Genomic DNA, 13,985 nt, shown 5'->3' with positions numbered 1-13,985 from the left:
AAAAATGTCCACATTTATTCTGCTTCCAGACCCTGTCCTGAATCCTTAACATCTCCAGCTAGATGACTCAGCTTAGCAGGGTAATGGAGATGCAGATGGTGGGGGGAGGTAAGGTTGTCAGGTGTGGGGGACAGTTTTAAGATGACAAGAGATGAGTTGGAATAAGGAGCATGTTGTCCTCCAACCACTCATTCATTGGGGACCTGTCTGAATCTGCTATCGTGGGTTCCTCAGAGTTTCTCTAAGACAGAAATTTCAAAATGGACTTTCTATAAACTTCTTATTACAAAATGGTTTCAAACATAACAAATATAATAAAAAAGAGTATCATAAACCCTATATTTTATCATTTGGCATCAATAACTACAAAACTAACCTCTTAGTCCCATAGGTTGTCATAGACTGGAGACTATGCAACATCAAGGTGATGCCCAATTGATTTCCTGGTGAAGACATTTTTGACTTGCATCAGTCTTTCTCTTTTTGCTATGTTCTCACATGCGGTGGTTGAAGGGAAGGAGGAAGAGGGAGAATGACAGAGAAAAAGAGGGAGAGGCTAATCCCATCATGAGGTACCACCATCAAAACACCATGTCAACCTGGGTACCTCCCAAACGCCCTACTTCCTAATACCATCACATTGGGAGTCAAGGGTGGACACAATTCAATCCATAGCAGCTATGCAGATCTGTTTTTAAATCAAGAAAGACACTCATTTCATTTTCTCCTTTACTTCTTATTCATTTTTCCTGAAGTATTTTTGGGATGAGATGAACAATTTACAAAATGTACATAATGAGTATTTGGGGTAAAATAATGGGATGTTAAGAAAAAGATCTTTGTTTCCAATAAAATTAACATTTAATATCCAGTCCATTTGCAAATTTTCCTGAATCTCAAAAAGCAGATGTCTTTTCACAGTTGAAAGAATGTAGTCATATGTTGCACTTGGTTGTTCTCCTTTAAGATGAAATAACTGTTCCTCTTACAATTTTAATGCCATTCATTTGTTCAGAAACTGGGCGGAAGCAGGGTGGTTTGTCTTACAGAATGTTGCACTATTGGATTTAGAGTAGGAGTTCACAATACCTGCACAGTGGGTCAGGACCAGTACCAGTCCTTGGTCTATTAGGAACCAGACTTCCACAGCAGGAGGTGAGCTGCAGGCCAGTGAGTGAGGCTTCATCTGTATTACAGTTGCTCCCCATCACTCTCTCATCACCCCCAGAAGGGACAGTCTAGCTTGTTTTCCTGGAACTGTTTTTAGTTACATAACCTATGCTTAATAGAAACAAAAATAGCATAAATATTGATGATTATTTTCTTTTCTCAGTGCTCAGAATGGTGAGTTGGTGCCCTAGCAACTATCACACTGACAAATTGGATGTTGCCTGTTAACATTTGTACACATTTGGCCAGCTTAAAATTAAATATTAAAAAACTAAGATCATGGGATCCAACCCCATCCTTCATGGTAAATAGAAGGAGAAAAGGTGAAAGCAGTGACAGATTTCTTTATCTTAGCCTTTAAAACCACTATAGATGGTGACTGAAGCCATGAAATCAGAAGGCGTTTGCTTCTTGGCAGGAAAGCTATGAGAAACATAAACAGTGTGTTGAGAAGCAGAAACATCATTCTGCCCAACAAACTGGTAGATGTTTGGCCTTTCCATTTGGAGACCTAAACTTTCCGTCCAGTCCCCATTAGTCTTTGAAGTCCCTTAGCTTTCTAATCCTTCATGGTTCCCAAGATTATTTTGTGCATTTCTTTACCAAGTCCTTAAATCAGCCATCTCTTTAAGAATCCATGCATCGTCTGATGGGAAATATATTTAGAAGCTAGATGTTAGACCTCAGAATAGTCACTGCTATCAAGTTGTCATTGCTTGTTGGCTTTACATTGGTCAGAGTAGGAAGGACACATTTTCCATAAAAAATAAAATAAAAATGAATATAATTTGTTGGTACAAATTTATGCTTTCAGTTCAAGGTTTAAGACAGCAGGGTTTTAATTAACGTTCTTTATGTTATGAGTCAACTTCTTTTTCTAGCCACTGAAAGGCTTACTTCAGAATATTAGTTTTAATTACTGTGTTGCTTTTACCTGTTAACATATATATGATTCTGTCACAATAACAAAAGCAATATGAGGAACAATAAGTTGTTGAATATAGTTTCAGATTTCTTTCCTGTATTTCTTTTGATTTTCTTTGGTTTTGTTTTGGATGGGCAGTATTTTTGTTTTTTCTTAGAAGATATTCCACTCTGAATGTAGTCATAATTCTGAATTTTAAAGCCACTTAAGCAATGTGTTGTTATGGGCGGCTAGTCACCAACTTGATGCAATTAGATTTATCAGTCTTTGTTCTCAATTTGTTCAGTTCAGTTCAGTCCTTCAGTCGTGTCGGTCTCTTTGCAACGCCATGGACTGCAGCATGCCAGGCTTCCCTATCCATCACCAACTCCTGGAGCTTACTCAAGTTCATGTCCATCGACTTGGTGATGCCATCCAACCATCTCATCCTGTCTTCCCCTTCTCTTCCTACCTTCAATCTTTCCTAATATCAGGGTCTTTTCCAATGAGTGAATTCTTCCCATCAGGTGGGCAAATAATTGGAGCTTGAACTTCAGCATCAGTTTTTCCAGTGAATATTCAGGAATGATTTGTTTAGGATGGACTGGTTTGGTCTCCTTGCAGTCCAAGGGACTCTCAAGAGTGTTCTCCAACACCATAGTTCAAAGGGCATATATGTGTGTCATTTGTCAGTGACATCATATTCCCCTTTTGGGATTTAACCACCAGAACTGAATTTAAATAATGTGCAAAAATGAGTGTTAAGACACAGTGCCCCATCTATACACATCTGGTGACTAGGAGAGGCTCCTGTTGTATTCAGGGTACTGGCATTGATAGATATCATGCAGTAATAGACCCTGGGAGTCCTGGATGAGTTGTTATACACGATTGTCTTTACTTGGCTGCCACAGTTGTTTTGTCTTCTTTGATTGGGAAGACATTTCAAAATTGGTTTTTTTTTTATATTTGATTTGGCAGACAAAATTTTTCACAGCATAGACCCTATGAGGAAATTATATCAGAAATATATCCATTTATCTTCAGCAGTTAAATTCGTTGGTTTGTATGTCCCCAGTGATATTTCTTTATAAATAGAAATGAAACACACATGTTCAGTATGCATTCAGTCTCTTTGTAAATCAACCAACACGAATTAAATTCCTCTCTGTCCCCACTGCACCACCAACTGTAGGCGAGAAATAAAAACCTGCAGAGACTGAAGGCTGATTCCAACACATTGCTGTGGAGATTTCATTCCCACTGTTTTTTTTTTTTTAATTTAGTTTCTAATATTAAAATCAGTATAGTGTACATAAATATCCAAACTTCTGACTTCTCTTGAAAACATGGCCAACTGTCCTGCTTTCCAGCATGGTTGAAGTATAGGAAAGGCTGCTCCCAGTGCTGTGCTGGGAGGGTTCTGTGCTGCCCAGGGCCTCCTCGGGCCATGAGTTTGGGAGAACTAGACTGCTAGCTATCTTAAGATAAAGAATACTTTTGTCTTGATCAACTTTGACTTTGAAGCCTTTAACCCAGAACTCAGAACACACTATTTCCTTGTACATTTTTTGGATGATATAAAATATCTTGTGGATGCATATGACATTTCTTCCAATACTGAAACCATACAATTGAAGTACTACTCTGCCCTAAATCTTTGATGCAGACTGGCATCATAGACTGCCCCTGATATCTGCCATTAGATGCACTACCTAAAGCCAGCTGTACGTCCCTGGGCTGTCCCTGAAGTCTTCACTTTGCCATTTGACATCTTATCCTCCTAGCAATTTCCTCTCCAATGAAGACAGCAATGCATATCTCATGAAGTGGCTAAGAAGATGACATGAAACCAGAAATGTCAAGCATGGCCCTTAGTATCCATTTTCATGGTATTCTTAGCAGTTTTTTTCTCCAAGTAGTCAAGGTTCTCCATCTTCTTAGATGTCCATACAGATCAGTTTTATTTTCCAACCAAGCTTCAAGGAAGAGATTACAGTTCAATTCTCTGTATTCTGAGAAGCTTCAAAGTCTACTCGCCAAGGACACTGATGAAGGAAAGATTTTGTCGAGACCTTTGTGTTTTTTTTCAGGCCTAACGGCTTAAACTAGGGCATGTCAGAGCATATATAACTAGGGACTCTCGGTCACCACTACATGCTAAGAACCTGAACTTTTCTGAGTACTTGGAGCCAGGAAAGAAGCATGAAGTGGCTTGCACTCCTCGGGCTGGTGGCCTTCTCAAATTGCAGAGTCGTGTAAGTATGGAGACTGTAAGCCACATCATATTAATTTCTGTGATTTTTCTTTTCATCTGATTATTATATTTATCTGTTTTAGAAGGGAATGGAATATTTCCTTGACAATCTTAAAGTTCAACCCTTACTTATTGATAAGTACCTTGCTATAGGAACTGTGGGTCCCAAGCGTCTTGGTGTAGATTTGCATAGCTGCACAACTCTTGGGGTCCAGTCATGTCATGACCTATTGAAATTGGAACTCCTTGCAATTGTTCAGTGCACAGTCAATGCAGATGTAGGTGTGGTCCTGTGGAATAGCACTTTTCTACATTTTATTTAGCATGTTCTCTTTGTTCCCTCTCTACTTCAGTGTGTATATGTCTATGTCTGCATTTCCATATCACTATCATATCTCTCCATCTCATTGGAAGGCTCTGAGTGTATTTCTCTCTGTGTTGTTTTCTTTTAATTTCTCATTTGACTTATCTTTCCTTCTCAAGCCTCGACATTTCCCTAACTTGTTCCCTATCTCCTGGATTCTTTTTTCAACTATCTCTTCTCTTTCAACTTGGAGAAACATTGGGAGAGCTACTTATACACTGTTTTATATCTGACAAGCAGTGTGACCACAGCCAATTCACAAGCCTCTTGCATTTCTAATTCCTCCCATGTAAAAGAGGAGAGGAATCCCCCTTTTACCTCCTTCCCTGAGCTTCTATGAGAAGGATACAGTGGGATGGCAACAGCAGTGCTACTGGCTGTCATGTTGAGACTTCCTATTTATCAGGCACCTTATATCCATCACTTCACTTATCCCCAAGATATCATATTTGGAGGGTTTGAATCATTACATTCCACTATTTTACCAAAGGGGAGACTGAGACCCCACATGGTCATATGGCTTACCCAACATTACAGAACAGAATCTTTATTCAAATGTACGTCATATGTCTTTCCAAAGGAATATGCTGAAAATTCTTATAATAAAGTGACTCATAAAAATGATTAGAAAATACACAGTGCCATTGCAGTGACAGTTACACCTTAACACTGACAGCTAATTGTAGCATCTTCTTTGTTTTCTTTGTCAAATGTTCAGTGAAAAAATACCTCTAAAAAAGTGAAGACCATGAGAAATACCTTCAGTTAAAAAAAAAAAAAAGATGAACAATTTCCTCAAGGAACATGCTTACAGACTGTCTCAGATTTCTTCTCGTGGCTCAAATATAACTATTCACCCCCTGAGGAACATCATGGATGTGTTTTGGGAGGATGGTTGCCACAGCGCCCCCTGGTGCTCTAGCCTACCACTGGCGCTCAACTGGAGATGTCAGGTGGGATGCTGCAGCTGGGGCTCCTGCAGGAGCAGAAGCACTGGGCCAAAAAAGCCCCACCCAGAGGAGAAGGTACTATCATCCTCTTTTCTTGGTGACTGGGCCCAAAAATTACCAGGTGGCAGGTAAACATCCATTTCTGTGTCAAAGATGTGTCATTAGTTTGAGGGAGATTGTTCCTTCTGAGCAGAAGGCAATGACGGCCCACTACAGTCCTCTTGCCTGGAATAACCCAAGGACGGAGAGGCCTGGTAGGTTGCAGTCCATGGGGTCGCTAAGAGTCGGACATGACTGAGCGACTTCACTTTCAATTTTCACTTTCCTGAATTGGAGAAGGAAATTGTAACCCACTACAGTGTTCGTGCCTGGAGAATCTCAGGGATTGGGGAGCCTGGTGGGATGCTGTCTATGGGTTGCACAGAATCAGACACGACTGAAGTGACTTAGCAAAGCAGCAGCAGCAGCAGTAGCAGCAGCAGCGGTTCCTTCTGAACTAAAGGAGTGAACTAGTTACAGATGAATAGTGAACCATCTCTGATCAGAAGGTAGAACCAACTGCAAAGCAATTGTGAATAACCGGGCAGAGGAATTCAATTTCCACAGATGCAAGAACCACAGCAGTAAAAAGTTACTGAACCTGTATTCCGTGTAAGGCCATCAGAATCTAACACAGTGGTTACTGTTTTTTGATTAGAAAAAGGGCTTATTTTGTCTTCAGGAATGCCCATGCCAGCCTGAGAGATAGGCAAAGAGTAAATACATGTCACATGAAAGGGTCACTTGTATGGTGTTGATTGGATGTGGTCTGAGTTTAGAGTGAGTGGATTGATCAAGAAGGACCTCCTGGAGAAGGGGGTGCTAAGGCTGGGTTTGAAGAGACTACAGAGTTTCTCCAATGAAGGCACCAGGACTTCCATGGGTGTCCAACGGTCCTGGATGCCCAGTGGTTATGCCTCTGTGCTTCCAATGCAGGAGGTACTGCTTCAATGCCTGGTCATAGAATCAATATCCTTCATACAATGTAGCATAGGAAAAAAAAATCAAATGCAAGCACCTCTGTGATCAAAGGCTGTGACCTTCACAGTGGTTGGAAAGTGATCTCAAGAGATATATAGCTCCCAGAGGGAGACATCAGTGTGGGAATAGAGGGTAGCCAGTTCTTCACTAATCCACTCCCTCCTTCTATCTGTAGATGCTCTACATGGGTAACATCACCATTGGAACACTCCCTAAGGAATTCCAGGTTATCTTTGACACAGCTCATCTGACTTGTGGGTGCCCTCCTTCTTTTGCCCCAGTCCAGCCTGTTGTGAGTACAGACACCCCATACCCCGACCATCCTTCACTTGCCCTGCCGCCCTGTTTCCACCCTTGGTACCTGATGACACTCATCTTTTGTGTCTGCAGCTACACAAGTTAGGTTCAGGCATTACAAGTCTTCCACCTTCTGGCCTACCCAAAACACCTTCTCGATCGCCTATGGATCTGGGAGCATGAAGGGATTTCTTACTTATAACATTGTTTGGGTAACATGTAAAGAGAAGCTGAGTCAGGACTGGCTATGGAGTGACCCCTGCTTGCAAAACAGATGCAGGACCATCTGGCAGGACCCTTCCTAGTCTACCTCCCATAGGTATTGACCATCTTATCCACAGGATTCTGTCCCTGGGGAGGCAGTGCCCGTGATGACACACGAGCAAATGGATTAGCTAACCCAGAGAGTGGCTTGAGGTGTGGAATTGCAGTTCCTCTGCCCATGAGCAGTTCAAGGCTCATTTTGCTGGGAGGGAGAAAAGGGGAAAAAAAGCACCCACTTTTATATTGACAGACTGTTCCAGGCACTTTCAGGTAATAATTGGTTTAATCTTGCAACAACCCCACACAGCAGGTGGTCTGATTAGCTCATGAGACATATGAGGAAACTGAGGTGCAGACAGCAAAGGACTTGCTGAGGTCACATCTGTGGTAAACGGTGGAGCTGGGTTGGCTTTTCAGGACTGAAATTGCTGTAGGGTGTTTAGGGACAGGATAAAAGTGATCTAGGGACCCTGGGGGCAGTCAAGAGCTTCAGGTATCCATAGTGGGAAACTGGAGGCCAGAGATGTCAAGGGGCCTGATAAATGAGTTCTCACTCTAGGGTGCCTTTGAGAGTCTAATAAAACCTATGGCCTGCCTCCACAAAGTACTTGAGTAGTTCCCCTCTCTCACTCTCTCTCTCATACACACTCACACAAATATACACATATCTCCAAAAGTTAATATCCCAGGCAGCAGTTTCATTGAACCCTGCAAGAAAGACTGCATTTTTGGCTTCTGTCTTCCTGGACAGATTCAGAATCCACAGTACCTTACAGAGAATTCACTCCATTCCTGTCATTAGGTCGTATGATGACAGAAAAGGCTACCTTGCTCTCGACTCATTTTGTCCACAAGGGGGCACCAATGGGTCCTGGCCTGACTCTTGGTTCCCCCTGACCTGGACAGAAGCCACAAAGCCAATTTGACTCACTCAGGTTGTGCTTTTCAAAGGGGCAGATGTTTTAAAATTCACAGCCTCTCACAAATGAAACACAAATTTTCCTCCCAGCATGGTCTAACTGTCTGAGGTCGACCAAAGACACAGCCCAGCCTCAATTCTTCTCTGAGGATTTAATGGCAATGCACCCCAGCCCAGTCCTAACCCCACTTCTTGTATCTGAAAGTGGGAACCCTCTTCTTTCCCACAGATTGGGGACCTTGTAAGTACTGACCAGCTGTTCGGTCTAAGCGTTGTGGAATACAGGTGTGAGGGTACACCTTTTGATGGCATCTTGGGCTTGAAGTATCCCAACATATCCGTCTTTGGAGCTATCTCCATCTTTGACAACCTGAAGAATCAAGGTGCCATTTCTGAGCCTGTTTTTGCCTTCTACTTGAGCAAGTAAGTCTGAGATGGACAATCTCTTTCTCCAAATTAGCTTTAAGATGCTTTCAGTTGCACGAAAATTATTTAACACTTGATAAAGAAGAATCCTGAGAGATAACCTAACCAAGGATAAATATAGCCCCAGGGCTGTACCTGGCTTCACCACTGGCCTTTATAAATAACGTTTTATTGGAACACAACCCTGCTCCTGGGCTCAAGACCAGTAACTTGGTCTAGGGGTTTGAGTGAGGAGGAAGACTAATGGAAGGCACAGGAAACAAGTTGGAGGAAAAAGCAATACGATTTGCTTATGAATTTGATCAGGAAGGAAGGAGAAGGATGGTGGATATCTTTCCTTCCTCCTTCGCATTCCACTGGGAGCCCAGGACCAGCTACCCAATTTGCAGGAGCCAGTGAAAATGAAAGTGTGGGACACAAAACAAACATGTGGGACCCCTTGTTCAAGAAATACTAGGCATTTCAAGACAGGGAGAACAGAGGTGGGGTCCCTTCTGAGTGTGGGGCCTTTTGAACAGTAGAGGTCACAAGCCAGCAGAGCCAAATCTGGGTGTCCTGAACCCACACCCTTAGAGCTCCCAGGCTTTGATTTTCCTGAAAAATGACAAGCTGGACAAGGAGAAATCCAATATGCTCCAGCGCCTGTCCTCTGAGTGTGTCTGAGCACTCAGGTCACAGGAGGTAGGGCATCTTCAGAAGATAGAGTGGGTGGAGCCCAGCCAGGTGACTCAGCTTCTAACCTGCTCTGTTCCACTCATTAGCCAGTAGCTGACCTTGGACTGGATCTCAATCGCTCCTAGACTCGATTTCTGCATCTGTACATGGGGACCTTATTAGGGCCTGGATGGGTGGACCAGCACAGCTCTCAGACAGTGCTGTTGCTACTGTCCTCCAAGGATCCCCGCCCCCCCTCTCTTCTCTCTACACATGCAGGGCAAAAGGCAGTGTGGTGATGTTTGGTGGGGTATATAAATCCTACTATCAGGGAGTGCTCAACTGGGTACCATTGATCCACGCGGGCGACTGGAGTGTACACATGGAGTGGTAAGCCTCTCCCTCTGAGGGTTAGCCCAAGTGATGCTCCCGCTACATGGACACAGGCAGCACACACAAATGCATTCTCAGACACACAGTCACACAGACATATACACCACCCACAACGACACTGACACACAGACACATCGAAGCACACAAGCAGACACATATAAACATACAGAGAGACACGTATAAACATGCATAGCTAGTCACAGACACACAAGCACACACAGAGACACATACAAATCCACATGCAAACACATATACAAACAAACACGCAAGCAGATAGATATGCAAACAACCCATGGGTTCATTATCCCCAGGCCTTCTGACTGGGGCTCTACCAGGGTCCTAAAAGGGTCTGGAGAGGTCTGTGCAGCTGGGAGAGGATTGCACCCACTGCCCTGTGAGGCATGGAGCATGGCTAGAGGACTCTACAGTGTGATGAACAGAGGATCAGGGAGAATTTCTCCAGCCTGAAGAGAGGTATAAGATGACTAACTGTCCTGAGCTATCAGGGACCAAGGAAGTTCACAGTACAGGTAAATGTCAGTTTAAAAACAGGGAAAGTCCTGAGCAAATCGGGAGAACTGGTCTCCTAAGGGAGCAACTACTGAGAAGTATAGAGAGATTTGCTAGAGTCTTAAGATATGAAAGCAACTAATAAAAAAGACACCCCAAGTTCATGGGTACACAGTGGGGCAGGGGCTATAACAGAGAATCAGGAAGGTGGAATCCAGGAGTGACCTGAGAACAAGAGGCATAATTCATAGGATTCTGTGTGATATCCTCAGACAAAAGCTGACCTGTCCTTTGGAGTTTCTGTGGGCTAGTCATTTATTTCCTGGCCAGGGTCTCAGCATCTGAGCTGGTTGTAGGAGCAGTGCTGGCAGACACCCTCTCCCAGAGGAGCCCCTCTTTCCCACCACTATGAGAATTAGCTGCCCTCGTGAATCTCTATCTTCACTCTGCAACTGACCCGTTATTTGTTCCCAATCTGATACAGCTCTATGGATGTTTCTCATTCATTATTTTCACAGTCTTCATTCACTCACTAAATAGACAAGCATTTGGCATCCACTGTGTGCCAGGTACTTTAAGGAGGCAATGAGACTAAAACTCGCCCTCCCATCTAAGAAGATAGATGCAAAGGAAATGAGACACATACATAGTGAATTGTGACTTTGGTACATGCTAGACATGAGGAAGTGTCTACAGAGACTGTCAAGAAAGGAGACTGATAAACACTGGGGGAAAGACTTCCCTGAAACCATGACAATTAAGCTGGAATCTGGAAGATGAGAAGAAATTTGCTAGTCAAATTGGAGGGGGCTCCTCTAGGAAGGAAGACCAGCTTGTGTCAAGGCACAAAAGAGCCTGGTGTATTCAAGTACTACATTCAAGAATGTCAAGGAAGGTGCTGTGTTGGGAGCAAAGGAAAAGAGGGCAAGAGACAAAGGGCTGTTTAGAAGACAGTCGGGAAGGGGGCATCTCTGGGGATACTCAGAGTGACCTTGATGCCTGCTTAGTCACACTGTCTATGAGCATCTCCATGAAAAGAAAGGTTATTTCTTGTTCTGGTGGCTGTGAGCCCTTTGTGGATACTGAGACATCACTGACCCTTGGCCCAAGAAGACTAGTCAATAACATCCAGAAACTCATCAGCGCCATGCCAGGGGGTTCCGAGGTGAAGGGTTATGCCCCAGGCTCACTCCCAGTCTCCACCCACAAGAAGGATCTCCAGGGCCAACCTCTCTCCCTCTCTCTCTAACAGCACTACATTTCATGTTTTGCGGTCAATACGCTGCCCTCTATTATCTTCACCATCAATGGTATCAACTACCCAGTGCCAGCTCAAGCCTACATCCTCAAGGTGAGGGGAGGATCCTGAGGGGTGGTTCTCAAATAGGAACTTGCAGGAACCCTTGGGCTGCTATGGGGATGAGGGTGGGCCATCTTACACTATTGCAGATGCTGCTGAGCCCTGGGGCTGGCCAGAGACTCCCACAACATGAACACTTGAGAGTAAAGGGCCATCTGGGACACTGATCATCTTGAAATAAATGTGGAGACACCACGCCATGCTGGCATGGTGGGAGTCACAAGGAGAGGGGATCACTCAGATCCTCAGTGTTCAAACAGCTTCAGTTCAATCTGAACCCTCAGATGGATGAACCCAGAAGGTCAGCTCTAGCAGTCCTTGAAATAAGTCATGTGACAAGGACAATGGCTGGGGACACTCCCAGTGTGCTGCCCCACCGTAAGGATTAACAGTCTCCCTTCCCTTCTCGCAGTTTTCCTGGTTTGGATGATAAATTACATGTCACCCTAGTTCTCAGATGCATCTTCCCCTAACTCTGGCCGGGTGCCCCCTTTGTGAGTTGGGGTACCCGACCCCTCTGTGGGGAGGCTGGATGCTAATGTGAATAAAGGGTGCACAGTGACTGCTCAGCCCCCATACAGGGTGGAGGCTTCATGTCAGCTCCCTGAGGGAGTTCAGAGCTGGCTGATGGGCTCAAAGAAGACTTTAAGGAAGGGAGGGAATTTCAGGAATTCTAAAACTGTAACTGATGGAGCCATATGGAGGGTTGCTTGGTTCTAGGCAAAACTGCACTGGATTCCATGCAAATGGCATCCCAAGGTGCTCTGCATTGGGGTACTGGGGACTTAATCTGGGTGATGAGGGCTACGGACTGACCGGTGGGGTTGGAAAACCAGAGTACATTACCCAACCAGCCTGGAGTGGCCAAAGAGGGTGAGTTCGGGCCAAAGGAAGCTTCCCAGAGTTCCTAAGTTAAATCTTCAAGAACGTGTTGTGGGCACTGTTCTATTTAAGATGGATAACCAACAATGGGTTACTGTGTAGAATGGGGAACTCTGGTTAATTATATGACAACCTGGATGGGAGGGGTATTTTTGCGACCAGGATGCATGGATATATATGGTTGAGTCCATTTGCTGTCCCCCTGAAACTCAGAATATTGTTAATCAGCTATACTCCAATATGAAATAAAGTTTTTTAATAAAGTACAGATTGTGGGGATGAAGGAGGGGAACCAGCATTCTCTGCAGAGTAAACAAGGAGCAGGAGTCAGAAGGAAATAAACAGGGAGAGAGGAGAACTATGGACACTCTTTTTCTTTTCTAAAAATTTTATTGAAGTGTGGCTAATCTTCAGTGTTGCGTTAAGATCTGCTGCACAGCAATGTGACTCAGTTATACACATACAGAAATGTATATTCTTTTTCTTATTCTTTTTCATGTGGTTTATGACTGGATATTTAATATATTTCCTTATGCTCTACAGTAGGACTTTGTGGTTTATCACTCCTCTGTATCCACAACTCCTAGTCCTACCCTCCCCCACACCCTTCCTCATGGCAACCTCATATCTTGGCCCCTTTGGTTGTGGATACTCTCATATCCCCTGTTAAGGAGAGATCCCTTGATATTTACCCAAAGAGGGAAATAAAACCAAGAATTGTGCTAGGTCTGGATATTGGTAGGAGTCGCAGGTAAGGGCTCAGGCTGACTGGTGTGTGTCTCCGACTCCCCCAGGATTATAGAGGCCACTGCTATACCACTTTTAAAGAGAACACAGAGAGGACATCTAGAGAGACCTGGATGCTGGGTGACGTCTACCTGAGGCTGTATTTCTCAGTCTTGGATCAAGGAAATGGCAGGATTGGCCTGGCACAGGCAGAATAAATACTTGGAGTGGTTCAGGAATCAGTAAGGCCGAGCTGAGCAAACATTAAATCACACTTAGGGTACTCCTGCCCAGGATGCTGGTGAACTGTGTTTTGTGGTCTGCACACCCTATTCTCAGTAAAGAATAAAGTGTTTTACTTGTAATGGTGCTGAAACAAATGGGTGCCTCTGTTTGTGCCTGGGAGGTGTACAATGTTTGGGAAGGATCTAGAACCAAGTCTGAATCACAGTTGAGAGGACCCCACTTTCAACTGGCTTCTAGGAAATGGGAGACTCATTGAAATGATTCTGGGAATCCAGGACACAAGAATCAGAGCAAATACAAAGATCTCAGTGACTGGATCCAAGAAATCAGAAGTCATCAGGTCTCTATTTAACAACCTCACTCTTTCATTCCCTCTTCTTTGATGGTCTTAGCCTGACAACTTTCTTCCTTAAGGCTTCTACACCTAGTAAGGGAGTCCAAGCTACCTGCCCTAGGGTTTTATATCCTGAAGGAATCTCCAATAAGGAAAGAAAAGATTGAAGACATCAGAGTTCAAGGGTGTTCTCTGAATGACCCACCTCAGATCACATGTACAGTCCTAGATCAGCCATCCTGGCAGGACCATAGGGTCCTGATTTACTTTACATGGTCGTGTGGCCCTGACGCCACAGCCCACATGATT

General features: G+C 44.0%; 1 pseudogene; it reads left to right on the top strand.

The window, feature by feature from the left end:
- Positions 1-4,279: 4,279 nt before the first annotated feature.
- LOC139180682 (pregnancy-associated glycoprotein 1-like) lies at positions 4,280-13,314 on the top strand (annotated as a pseudogene).
- The last annotated feature ends 671 nt before the right edge of the window (positions 13,315-13,985 follow it).

The sequence above is a fragment of the Bos indicus genome, chromosome 29, assembly GCF_029378745.1.
Source record: "Bos indicus isolate NIAB-ARS_2022 breed Sahiwal x Tharparkar chromosome 29, NIAB-ARS_B.indTharparkar_mat_pri_1.0, whole genome shotgun sequence".
NCBI lineage: Eukaryota > Metazoa > Chordata > Mammalia > Artiodactyla > Bovidae > Bos > Bos indicus.
The sequence above is the reverse complement of the archived record's forward strand: the minus strand, read 5'-3'. Positions and strand labels throughout refer to the sequence as shown.